The 14,131-nt window shown below is 37.4% G+C and overlaps 1 protein-coding gene across 6 annotated transcripts in view; it reads left to right on the top strand.

The window, feature by feature from the left end:
• ZNF385B (zinc finger protein 385B) overlaps positions 1-14,131 on the top strand; it is a 333,103-nt gene that overhangs the window by 181,401 nt on the left and 137,571 nt on the right. The window contains exon 1 of one of the 6 annotated variants that reach the window (XM_043487750.1): positions 1,832-2,257. The exons of the other annotated variants lie outside the window; for them this stretch is intronic. The gene's annotated coding sequence lies outside the window, so the exon portion shown is untranslated. Of the gene's footprint in view, positions 1-1,831; positions 2,258-14,131 lie in introns of those variants that run through there. 6 annotated transcript variants of the gene reach the window in all.

Here is a 14,131-nt window from a genome sequence, read left to right as displayed (position 1 = left end):
AGAACCTGCCTGCCAATGCAGGAGACATAAGAGATGCAGGTTCAATTCCTGGGTCGGGAATATCCCCTGGAGGAGGGCATAACAATCCATTCTGGTATTCTTGCCTGGAGAATCCCATGGACAGAGGAACCTGGCAGGCTATAGTCCATAGGGTTGCAAAGAGTCAGACATGACTGAAGCGACTTAGTACAAAGGGATAGATACCTGGAAATGGGGTACTGCCATTATGATTAAATGAAAATGTAGAAATGGCACTGGAATTAGGAAGTGGCTGGAGGTTGGAAGAATTTTGAGGACCATGGTTGAAAAATCTTAGATTGCTTTGAACATACTCTTAGAAATATGAACTTTGAAGATGCTGCTAGTGGGGGTACAGTAGGAAGTGAAAACATATTACTGGGAACTAGAAGACAGGAGATCTTTGTTATATAATGGCAAAGCTCAATGGAATTATGCCCTTCAGTTACATTAAAAACTTGTAAAAGGTGAGTGGGTATATCTTATTAAGGAAAATTCCAAGCAAAATGAAGATGTGCCCTGCTTCTTACTGATTAAAGCAAAATGCAAGAAGAGAGACACAAGTTGAAAGAAGAACTTAAAAAGGAACCAGGGCATGATAATTTGGGATATTCTCATCCTATTCAGATGAAAAAAATGCTAAAATTAAGAGATTACCTCTGAAAGTGTAGCATATTAAAATAAAGGCCAAAGGTATGGCTATACCACCATATACAACCATCTTTGCTGTAACCTTTGAAAGATTAAAAGATCAGGGTGTTCAGTCATAAGAGATTAATGTTATACATCAATTAAATTAGAGATCTTCTAGAAATCTGTTTGGCCCTCAGTCATCTCAACAAGAGCCAAAGACAGAGAAAGGATTATCTCAAAAAGTTTTGTGGATGTAGCTTCTTTCTGATGGAGAGTATTGCTGTGCCATCCACAAGAAATCCACAAAGTTCTTAAGAAAATTATATCAGCAGAGACACTACCAATTTGCATGGAAAGAAACAGAGTACAAAATGAAGAGAGGCTATTGGACTCCAAAATTCTACCTATAGGAAGTAGGTTGATAGACTACAGTTGCACACATATGCTACTGTTCATGAAAAAGGGAGGATGACTCAGAGAGCAGAACCAGTGTTCCAGGTACCAGAACTGAGAGCCTCTAGATAAGAAACTACATCTTGATTCTGGCCTTGTCAGGCCCCAAGCACAGAACCCAGTCAAGCTCACTCAAACTTCTTACCTATGGAACCATGAGATAATAAATAAATGTTGTTCCAAGCCCATAAGTTCGTTGATAATTTGGTATGTAGCAATAGAAACCTAATACAGATATTAATCACTAGATTCTCTAAAAGTTTAGCTCATATAGTTCAAAAGAGAGGGAAAAAAAAAAAAGGTTTCTAGGATTTTATGTATACTCCTAAACTGTTTACAAAAGATTTGCTCTGGAAATGTCTTTTAAATGCTATACTATCTATATGGTTTCTATAGAAATGCAGTTTTTAAGCTTTCCAGGAAGGAATAAAGGAAGTTTACACAGCTGTTAAACAACCCACGGTTTCCCACACAGAAGCCTAACTATTTAAACTAAAAAGACGGAGGAAAGCTTTTTTACTTAAAAAAGCCAAATTCTTTGTTTTGAAAATAGTAACAAAGATCAGATAGTTAAAGGATGATATTTCCTTTGAATTGTCCTAATTTCAGATTTAAATTGTCTTTAAGTGATAGTTTTTACTTTTTACAATATAAGTTCTGATAGTGTAATTAATGCTAAATGAAGATAAAAATCAGGTTATTATTTTTCATTGACATTTTATGCTTGTATAAAAGTTGTTTTATTGTGATATCATAAACCTGAAGTCTGTGAGTCATATCGTAAGAGTTCACCTTTATCACTTGAGACAAGGGCTTTGTATCACGGTTTGAATAAGATATTGTTGTCCTGAGATGAGAGTGCTACTTAACAAGCATGTTTTGGCATCGCACCTCCTCTTTATCTGAACTAGCTTCAAAAATACTAATGTCAAAAATAACATCAGCTTACAATGGGCTTGCAGCAGTGATGGTAGTTTTAGCAACTGAATCAACCTTAGGCTAAGTGCCAGTAGCTGGCTCAAGTCATATTTTAGGATATTATCTTCTGTGACTTACACTCAGAACACTGGGGCTTAGCTGTAGGCACTCACAAAGAAGACTAGAAGCCAGTGGTGGTGAACAATCTCTTCCCTGCTGTACCATACACAAAAAAGTAGGTATGATAAAGTGTATGTTGATGAGATGACAATGACTAAATGAGCAGAGCTGCCATTGGAGAGCAGTGGACCCTTTACAATTGCTGTGAGCTCTGTTCATTAATGACACCTGACAGAATTAACCACCTCTTATTCTAATAGTTATTCAGATTTATTTGTGTTACTGCCAAATGAAGTTGAAATTAGAATTGCTTAATAATAATAACAAATTAAACAAACTACTAACCTATACTAGTAGGCAAAGGGCTCAAAAGAAAATAAGAAGTAAGTCACTCAAGCAGCAAAATGACTTTTTTTAACCTTTACTTTCTTCTAGTAAATGGTCTTATTTTCTTTGGTCTTTTTGTCCTTTTATGCCAGCTTTTTCTTTTCAAAGTTGAAATAAATACATCTGGTTGTTTTACTTCCACCCATCCCTTTCCCATCATCGCTTATATGACCTGGTAGTGGAAATTATATTTGGAGAATATGACAATTACACATGTGCTCTTTAACTTAATGATATTAGAAAGCTTTTGAAGGAAGATTGCTATAACTAAGGTGATCATTTATCCCAGTTTGCTTCGGACAGTCCCAGTCTATGCCTATTAATAGCTTCTCCTTTCATTCTCAAAACTCTCCTGGTTTAAATGGTAAATTACATAGTCACCCTAGCAGTAACTAAGCTGGGCAAAAGGATGGTATAGAAAAATGTATGAACTTAATAGTTGGAATTTTGGTAGAACCAAGTTATTAATAACAGCAAGGACAGAATTGCCTTTCTTGGCACTGGGGTCTCTATGTACTCAACAGAACTTTGTCATCTTTTAGGAGTGTTTTCAAGTATTTAAGCTTTTTTTTTCCTTGTTTATATGCAAGAAAATTGAATTATCCAGGTTCTTATAGAATTATAATAAATGAAAGGATATTTTTCCATTCAATAATTTAAAAAATATTCCTAACAAAAATTCTTACTGAATTATATTTTAGAAATATAAATGGAGTTTTAATAAAATGAAATAATGGATTTTTGAAAAAAATTTAGAGGACAGTATTGTTGCTGATAATTTGGAGAGAAGAAAAAGTGTTTAAATGCAAAATATTTAAAATGCTACAGCAAACAGAATAAAATTAGTAGAGTGGTGTCTTTTTCAGATAGTTTAATATTCTTTGTCTTATATAATTTTTGGAGGCTATTTTTGTTATGTTTCAGTGTTTATTACAGTTTAAAGAAAATGTTTCTTGTCCCAGACCAGGCTTTCATTCCTTCTAACAGCAAGTAACTCATTTTTTATCATAATTTATAGTACATTTTGGAGAAATTTAATTGAACCCAGACAAGTTATTTCCTTTGTCTCTTCTTCTAACGATAACTATTTATGGTGAATTGAATAAATAAAGCTTACTGCAAAGAATTGATTTTAGAATCCCCATGTAGGTTGTAACAGACAGTATTCCCATTTGAAGATTCACAGTGTTTACTTACAATATACTTAGTATAAGGTTTTAGGGATTTTTGAGAGGGCATTAGAGTCTGCTACCAATAAAAATGAAGACATAGAGGAGTAAAATATCTGGTGACTGCCAAAACCCTTCCATAAGCATACAACTTTCATTTAGAGCCAACACACTTTCAGTTTAACATTTTGTTACCTTGTTAATAATTGATGTAATGCAACAATCCCATCTGGACCATGAAATAATAAGACATAATTACAAATAATTTTATAATATATTTTTTATGTAAAAAAGTTATCCAACAATCTTACCGTGTACTTTCATTCAGTATTTTTTTCCCCGGTTACCAAATAGTAGCACTTTTACAGGATGAAATTTGCTGTGGGGATCTGCTGTTGTAAGCATAACAGGGGGTTAATCGCAATGTCATACTTTCATTCTCAGTTTTTAAATGAGGTATACTTATTGCCAAAGTAAAGCATTCTATGAAAATGTGGAGATGCTGTAATGATTGTTATGATTGAATTGTGTGTTTTAGCCATCCAACTTACTGAGACTGTTAAATTACAGTGGCCAGTACTATACTTATGAGTTAATAAAATGGCAGTTATTTAAGGAAAGTTTTTTTTCCCCCTAAGTAGACATTATGTTTGCCTGTGTGAACAACTAGAGGATGCAGAGTGCTCTTCACTACATCACTGTTGGAAGGTCTACATGTTTTCCAGGAAAAAAAAAATGAAAAAGGGAGGAAGAGCAGGTAAAGAGAGATCTGTCAGACTCCGACTTGCCTCATTTTTGAGAGCATTCATAACTTTATTCTTCATAAATGGAGTATGCTCAGATTTCAGTGATTTAATTTTTGAAAAGATACTGTCCCTACACAATTTGTAATCTCAAAATAACTAACCACACTACTGCTAACATGACTACATTTTCTCATTATGAAGCGTGAGGTGGGCTCTTGGACTTGTTTTCCACTGAGGATAGAGAAAATTAGCTGTGTGACACTTACAGTCACTGGAGCGGAAGGGACCTTGGGGTCCAAGTGGCCTTATGGAATAGACTTGGAGGGAGACCTCAGCTTCAGCCTAACAGCTCTGATGCTTGATAAATCACTGAAAGGCTTTGCCTGTGCCTCAGTTTATCTATTAAGGACAATCTACACATTCCATCATGTCCGATTTATGAGGACAAGAGAGAGAATCTATGTGAACCCCAAGGAGAACACATTCCTAGTGTAAAGTATGCAGAACAACAGACAAGTCACAGCAGAAGGAGAAGGGCCAGTTGTTTTTATTCTTTACGCTGAAGCCATAGCAGGTGCTGTGGTCACCATTCGGTAGAACAGTCTTGAGGTGCTTCTAAGAAATTAACCCAGCTTAGAAGGGATTAAGTTAAAGTTTCACTAGGGGAGCAACTTTCTAGGGATGATCATTACACAAAGTCTTTTAAGAAGGTTTATAGGAAAAGCATTAGCCAACCCAATCCCCTGTATCCTACTGCGTTCTATCTGCTTGCTTGAGAGTCATGTCCCTCTAAGCACTTTAATTGCAGTCTGTATTTTCCTAGTCACCAAAATTATGTTCTACTCAAAGTAAAACGTCTTCTAATAGGAATGTTCATCCAAGAACCACAGGGAAGCTGAAGAAATTTCATTTTGGAACTACAGTATACAGATAATACAGGAAGGACTGAGTGAGCATTTTTAATTATATGGAACAAATAGGAAATATACAGTGAAAAGAATAAAAAAATACTAGCATAAAAAGTTCATATGATTACAAAAAGAGTTTCTAAGAGCTTGAATATATGTGTAGATATATATGTGCCTGTACTTATAGGTATAATTTATATTGAAATATTAAATATATCAAGTATATATTCATATATTGTTTCTTGTGAGGAATGAGCCACTTCGGGACTGAGACGTTTTATCTTTGCAATAAGTAGCTGGATAATTAGAAGCTCTCCAAAGTCTCAGTAAAGCTTTACTTTCTAGGTTTGTGCTTACCATCAGTCATCATAAGTAAATGTGTCAGGTAAAGCATTTATCTAAAGTGAAAGCTGAAACCATCAAATGATATTTATGTAGTTGTAACCATGTAAAATTCTTCAAAGGGGGCAGAAAGAGGATTTTAAAAGGAGAAATAAAGCTACTATTTATTGAGCACTACCACATTCTAGATGGAAAAATAATTGTAATAATAATAGTAAAACAGTCAGTCACAGATAAAACAAGTAAATGGATGCAGGTAGAAGTCTCAGATGCCAGGCTTTGCGCTAAACACCCATGGATACATTGTCTCATATCATACCATGAAATATTAATAAACCCTAACATAATCCCCATCTTACAAATGAGAGACCTGAAACACAGATGCATTCATTTGCCAGACTCTACTGAGGCTATGAAGCTTGTGTTCAAAGCCCAGCTGTCTGTCCTCGGAGTCTGTTCCCTCTCCCACTCAGTTCTGACAACCCTGGAATGTGGCATCATCTACTGATGCAGGTATTAGTTTCCCTGTTTAGGGGAAGTTTAGGTGACTTCTCTAGGATCACACACAGATTCTACAGCAAGGAAGTTAACCCAGCCCTTTTTAAACATGTGCTTTCTGCTATACTAGTCTACATTTCCCCTTTTTAGAACTTTTGTCCTTATGGTGAAAGTTTAATGAATCTTGCATTAGATATCTGACTATATTATATCTGCCTCCCAAAGGAAAAATCAGCAGATCAACACTAGGTTTCACACTAGCAATAAATATTTACATCACAGTAACATCCGTTTTTTTTGTTGTTGTTGTTGTTTTCCAAAGTGGCCTGTTACATAGGTTTCCGTAGGAATCAATTCTTATCACTGACACAGGACAGTTTCACAAGTTTCTAAACTTGCTTGCATTGCAGTGACTAAACTGATGGTGTCTCAGTGACATTTTTTTTGTTCATGGAGCTACTAAGGTAGAGTAAGGCTTGGTCAATTATTTCTAAATTCTTGGACCCTATAGAAAACATTCTTCATGCATCAGATTCAGTTTCAGTGGAAATAAACAAATAGGAAAGAGACATGTAATCTGGACTTTAATTGGGGTGGAAGAGAACTGCTATTTCTCTCCCCCTTTCTGGAGTGCAGGAAATTGCTATGGATTGAAGAAGTGCCAATACAGCCTCCCATTTAGCCCACTTTAGAAATGTACACGTGCTCTCTCTTTCCTTAATCTTCTCTTCTCTACTGGTCTCTTTTCCCTGTGGAATGTGTGTATTTGGGCAGCTCTGACTTGTTTGGATTTGATGGGAGAATAAACTGGAAGCTGGGTCATTCAGTGCTGGGCTCTCTGCTAATACAAGTAGAAATTAAAACAGTTAGACCAGAGTCAAGCCCCCTGTTCACTTCATGTAAGCCATTGAACAACTCGAGAGTAATGATGGTTTTTTATTTCCTCCTGGCATTAAGACTGAGAAGCAAACTAACAAGTAACAAGAAAATTCAAAATTAAAGCTGACATGTCTTCCTTAATTTTCCCCAAAGTGTTTGAGTATGGTTATTATTTAATGCTACTTTGTCCCTTAAATATAGGGTGTACCAGTCAACATATGAAATTGTTTTAGATAATAGAAGTTTGCCTGAAAGCTAAGACCAAAATACGAAAAATATACCAGAGTGGCTGAAAGTGGGGAGTTCTAAAATCCTGAAGTGCAGACTAATGCAGAGCTTTCTCTGAGATGCTAGGTAGGGTTTTACAAGCGTTCCTGTCATTTTGTGATGTTTTCCTTCTTTGTCTACCCCTCGAGTTCAGCCCTACTGTATCATCACATTTTGCTGTTCAGATTCACCACCACTGATGGTGGGTCAGGAACATCATCCATGTACAAAAAGCACAGTGCACTATAACATTTAAAAAATATGGGAAAGAAAAGGTGCTTCAGTCACTAGGCATGCTGAACTCAGAGCTGTCAAGCAAATTATGCCAGCCCAGGAAGTCTGCTCAAAGAATCACTGTGGTGTGGCAGGTGATGAATGAGTGGTTTTCATGCCCTCAGGCTCCTTCCCAAGAGAGAGAGACTAAATTGGAAGATGATTTTAGCAAGCATGGTGGGTAAGTCTGACAGAACTCAGATCCCACCTCTTACCTCTACATGCATGAGGAATGAAGGCAGGACCGGGTCTTGGCTTGTGGGATGTTCAGTACAGAGATGAGAAAAATCATCTTCCTTATTCATTCTGCCTCTTTGAAATGAAAATTTGCTCAAACAGAACAAGATTTCTGATTTAAATCAGAAGCATTGCGGATCCAAAGAAAAGGGCCTGCAAAGTGCTTACCTTTCCAATGGTGGTTAGAGATGGGCATTGAGAAAATGGCACCCAGCTCTTGACCTCACCCCAGAAAGTCAGGGCTTCCCTCATAGCTCAGTTGGTGAAGAATCTGCCTGCAATGCGGGAGACCCAGGTTTGAGTCTTGGATTGGGAAGATCCCCTAGAGAAGGAAATGGCAACTCACTCCAGTATTCTTGCCTGGAGAATCCCATGGACAGAGGAGCCTGGCAGGCTACAGTCCATGGGGTCACAAGAGCTGGACACGACTTAGCGACTAAACCACCACCACCAGGAAGTCAAGTCTTCTCGTTTTCAAGCCCCGTCAACTCCCAAAGGGATATGAAAGACCACTTTATCTTTGGAGAGAAACTAAATATAGGGCAAGTTTGTTTTACTTCATATTAATAGATTTAGAAATGGAATTTATTATTAGAAGAAACTAGAAATTGAATATTCATTAGTACCCTTGATCCTCTTTTGAGCAGACGACTTGAAAGAAAAGCTGGGTTTGGAAGGAATCTTTTTTAATCTTCTCTTTTTCCTGTGCTTTTGGGGCCAATGTTAAGTTTTGCCATCTGTAGAACATGTTCATTTTAAGTGTCTTACTTATAAGCTTCAGCTCTTTCAGGAAATTGTTTTTTGCTTATGTTACCTAAATGGCAGAAATTGGCTTCCATCTCACATCATCTCTGCATTATTAAAATGCAGCTTGTTGTGCAGAGTTTTAATGGACTCTTTAGGGCCTTTACATATTAATGTTACATACTAAGAACTATTAAAGCATTCCAAATAAAACACATTCACCAGTTAAATGTTCTGTTTGTGATCATGAATGAAAAGGACAAGCTAGTTATTTTCATGGCCATTTGGAAAAAAAAAAGTTGTCGTCTAATACAAACTTAGTCTCCTCATATAAGGCAATGTAATCATATAATTCAAGGAAGTCTAGAATTTATTACTCTCTCCTTTTGATGCTTATCTTTAAGTAGTGAATACAAACAAAAACAATTTCAAGCTACTCTTGATTATTTTAGTATGAAGTACTTACAGAAAATTCTTAATCTAAGACAGATTTTTCTTCTGTCAACAAGAAGAATGCGGGTAATCCTTAATTTTTCTTCAGCTGGTATGTACTTAGGGATTCTGAACACTTTAAAAATATGTAAATGATGTTAACTGATCAACCAGGTAGAAGAGGCAGAGAGTAGGAAAGAAAATGAGAAAAAAATACATCAGTTTAAAATTGTTTGTCTCACTTTCCTCTCTCAATCTGAAAGGAGTACCATTTTCTCATCATATATTTACTCAACTATTTGGTATTAAAGCTTTGTTCAATCAAGGTAGCAACCTATAAAGTTGGGCCCTGGGTACCTACTTTTTAAACAGATGAGGTAGTGTCCCAGTATAATGCTGAGAGCTCTAGTTTAAAGTCAGGAAATATCCAGAGTGTTCATTCCCTACACTGCTTCCCATTAGATGGGTGGCCTATGGTGGTTTAGTCGTTCAGTTGTGTCCGACTCCATGAGACCCCATGAACTGAAGCCTGCCAGGCTCCTCTGTCCATGGGATTCTCCAGGCAAGAATACTGGAGTGGGTTGCATTTCCTTCTCCACGGGATCTTCCTGACCCAGATTGGTGGCCTGGAGTAAGTCACATAAATTGTCTGGGCCTATTTCTTCATTGATAGTAATAAGACCTTGGACTAGATTCATTCAACAGATATTTTGTTGTTGTTCAGTTGCTCAGTCGTGTTTGAATCTTTGAGACCCCATGGACTGCGGCACGCCAGGTTTCCCTGTCCTTCACCATCTCCTGAAGTTTGCTCAAATTCATGTCCATTGAGTCAGTGATGCCATCCAACCATCTCATCCTCTGTCATCCCCTTCTCCTCCGGCCTTCAATCTTTCCCAGCATCAGGGTCTTTTCCAATGAGTCAGCTCTTCTCATCAGGTGCCCAAAGTATTGAAGCTTCAGCTTCAGCATCAGTTCCTCCAAAGAATATTCAAGGTTGACTTCCTTTAGGATTGATTGGTTTGATCTCCTTGCAGTCCAAGGAACTCTCAAGCGTCTTCACCAGCACCACAGTTTGAAGGCATCAATTCTTTGGTGCTCAGCCTTTTTTTACTGTCCAGCTCTCACATCCATACATGACTACTGGAAAAACCATAGCTTTGACTAGACGGACCTTTGTTGGCAAAGTAATATCTCTGCTTTTTAATATGCTGTCAAGGTTTGACACTGCTTTTCTTTCAAGGAACAAGTGTCTTAATTTCATGTCTGCAGTCACTGTCCACAGTGATTTTGGAGCCCAAGGAAGTCTGTCACTCTTTCCATTGTTTCCCCATCTATTTGCCATGAAGTGATGGGACCAGATGCAATGATCTTCATTTTTTGAATGTTGAGTTTTAAGCCAACTTTTCCACTCTCCTTTTTCACCTTCATCAAGAGGCTCTTTAATTCTTCTTTGCTTTCTACCATAAAGGTGGCGTCATCTGCATAGCTGAAGTTATTGATATTTCTCCTGACAGTCTTCATTCCAGCTTGTGTTTCATCCAGCCTGGCATTTTGCATGATGTGCTCTGCATATGAGTTAAATAAGCAGGGTGACAATATACAGCCTTAACGTACCCCTTTCCCAATTCGGAACCAGTCTGTTGTTCCATGTCCGGTTCTAACTGTTGCTTCTTGACCTGCATACAGATTTCTCAGGAGGCAGGTAAGGTGGTCTGGAATTCCTATCTCTTTAAGAATTTTCCACAGTTGTGATCCACAGTCAAAGGTTTTAGCGTAGTCAATGAAGAAGTAAATGTTTTTCTGGAATTCTCTCGCTTCTTCTCTGATTCAGAGAATGTTGGCAATTTGATCTCTGGCTCCTCTGCCTTTTCTAAATCCAGCTTGTACATCTGGAAGTGCTTTGCACAGTATGGCCATTTTAATAACATTGATTCTTCCGATCCAAGAGCATGGGATATCTTTCCATATCTTTGAATCATTTTCAATTTCCGTTATTAGTGTTTCCTAGTTCTCAGCATAGAAGCCTTTCACTTCCTTGATCAGATTTATTCCTAAGTATTTTTATGTAATTTTTAAAGGAATTTTTTTCTTTCCTTTTTTATATTTCACTTTTAAAGTAAAGAAGTGCAACAGATTTCTGCACATTAATCTTGTATCCTGCTAACTTGCTGAATTAGTTTAGCAGTTTTAGCAGTTTTTGTTGAAGTCTTTAGGGTTTTCTGTATGTAGTATCATGTCATCTCTATATAGTAGAAGTTCTACCTCTTCTTTTCCAATTTGAATACCTTTTATTTCTATTTCTTGTCTGACTGCTGTGGCTAGGACTTCCAATACTATATTGATAGATGTGGTGAGAGTGAATATCCTTGTCTTATTCCAGATTTTAGTGGGAAGGCTTACAGCTTTTCATCATTGAGTATTATGTAGGCTATAGGTTTGTCATAAAGTTGAAATATGGTCCCACTATGCCTACTTTGGTAAAAATTTTTATCATGAATGGATGTTGAATTTTACCAAATACTTTTTCTGTATCTTGCAGTAAAGTGGTTTTGATACTAACAACAGATATTTATGTAAGGTACAAGTTTTTTGTCTTGGGGTGGGTTACCAAAGGAAGAATAGTTAGTTCTGTCTGGGTTTAGGTGAAAGAAAGGAGGTTGACAAAGACTCTACAGAGAAGAACTGAACTGAACTTGAATTTGAATATTATTTGAACTGAATAATAGATAAATAAGTTTGAACTGAATTTGGATGTTATTCACCAGATGAACAAGATAAGGAAGGTATAACAGCACAGGACTATAGGACTAAGTCAGCATAAAGCCTCAAGACCTACAGAGAGCCTGTGTGGCTAGAATGCAAGCATGAGATACAACATGTAAGGGATAGCTAGAAAAAGTGAAAAGGCTTTACGTGACACAAAAGGTTGGATTTTTATGAGAAGCCATGACAGTTTCAAGTAGAGTCTGTCAGCTGTTCATAAATGGTTCTAGGAAGACCAATTTATTCAAATATGACAAAGATTAGATGCAAGAAATCCACTTAGAAGGTTATTACAGAGGCACGGGGAAGCGGGATGAAAGTCAGAGTAGTGTCCATGGAGTGGAAGGGAAAAAACTGTAAGACATGAGGAAAGGGATTTGTCTAAAATCCCTGAATGGATGAAGAATGAGGAAAGAAGAGGAAGGTCTCTATAATCCACATTAGCTTTTGCGTCCTATGAGTCAGTTATTCAAGACTGCTAGGTCAAAACCTCTTGATTCAAGAGATTTTCATAAACATACTTAATGTAAATATGTTTTAGAGCTTGATATTTTGAATTCTTGCTTTTAAACTATTAGAATCATTGTGTTTTTGAAGGGAACTTAATATTTGCACCGAATGAGTCAGGTATAAAAAATTGATTCTTTATTCAGAAGACGTACCATAGACAAGTAAATGGGCACTGTTAAGTCACCCTGAATCATGTGGCATATTGTGAAGAGGCAAAAATAGTCCGGTTAAGTGCTCACATTCAGAAATCCTATGAGATAGCTTAATATAAATACCCAGGAGACTCAGAAAGCCCCAAAGAAGAACAAAGCCTGTAAGAAGCACCCCCCAGCTAACCTGAAGTCAGAATGCATGCTTAAAGTTCCTCCTACCCATCTCCACCCACCTTCGATTTGTTTTTGTTTTTTTACTCTGGCTGTGTTTGTCACTTAGCAAATTTCTGGAGGGTATCTCTGCTTGATCCCACCGCATTCAGTCCAGCCCATTCTAAGAACACACCAATAGCTCGGTTCTCTACTGTGTCTTCTCCACTGCTGGCTCGTCGAGTGTCTCCTCCTCAGCCTACTTGATCTTTATGTCATGATTATGAAATTCTCTCATTTTCCCTCTGTGACATCATGGTCACCCTCGTTTTCACTCACCTCTGTCCACTTTGCCACTGTCGGGTCATGGGCTCCTCCTTCCTGGAGCTCTCTATGTACTGTCCCTGGGCCATTCATCCACACAAACAACTTCTGTGTGTAGCCAGTGTCTCTTCTAGGGCCTGAGTCATGTCCTTATGTTCCCAAAACAAAAATCTAGCTTTCTACTAAACATCTTCACCTGTTTGTCCTTCAGGCAACTCAAATTTAACACATCCAAAAGTGAACTCCTTCTTCCTCAGATGTTTGCTTTTTCTGCTTACAATCTCTCATCCTGTCATGACTATATCTCTGCATTCATCTGCTCATGTACACACCTTTTCACACTTTCCTCTCAGGCAAACCTTGCCACGCTAAGCAGGTTAAACCTCATTTTTTCTCGCAGATGTATTGTACTCTATAAATTCTGAGTCTTTGCACATGCTTAGAAGACCTTCTTGTTACACATAAGAATAAATATATACATACAATCATTTACTTTACCTGTCTGAGTTTCACTGAACATTCAAACCTCTGTGCAAGACTTACTTCCTCCAGAAAAAATTTTTTACTTTAGGCCTCCATTATTAAATACCCATCTTTTGTAGTTTTATGGTGGATTATACTCTATTATAGCAGTTCTCAATTAGGGTGGGAGGGAGAAGGGTGGGAGTGTAATTTTTGTCCTTAGGGGAAATTTGACAATGTCTAGAGATACTTGGTTGTAATAAAGCATTGGGGTGCTCCCAGCACCTGGTGAGTAGAAGCCAGGATGCTGCTAAATATCCTACAATGTAAAGCCCCTACAACAAAGAATCATTCGGTACTAAATATCATTAGTGCTGAGGGTGAGAAAACCCATTCTATTATAATTACATACTATTTCTTTTTCTATTTCTGTCACTAAACTATAAGGTTTGGAGAAGAGGAATTGTGTCTTATTTGACATTGTACATACAATAGCTAACAGCTATATGCAGGAAGTAAAGCTGCTTGGCAGATGGTAAATGCTCAGTAAACATGAGTACATAAACAGGTGGGATAGATTGATGGATGGTTTGAATGGTGTCACATTCAGACCCAGAGAGATAAACTACATATGTGGACAGAGGGCAATAGGTTCTGAGGTTATACTTCTAAAATAGCCTTGATGCCACTTCTACTGTCTGAAGTCTGATCATGGAGAGCGGTAGGAGGGCTCAAGCTGTGGATTC

The sequence above is a fragment of the Cervus canadensis genome, chromosome 15, assembly GCF_019320065.1.
Source record: "Cervus canadensis isolate Bull #8, Minnesota chromosome 15, ASM1932006v1, whole genome shotgun sequence".
Taxonomy (NCBI): Eukaryota; Metazoa; Chordata; class Mammalia; order Artiodactyla; family Cervidae; genus Cervus; species Cervus canadensis.
This window is presented reverse-complemented; position numbering and strand designations above follow the sequence as displayed.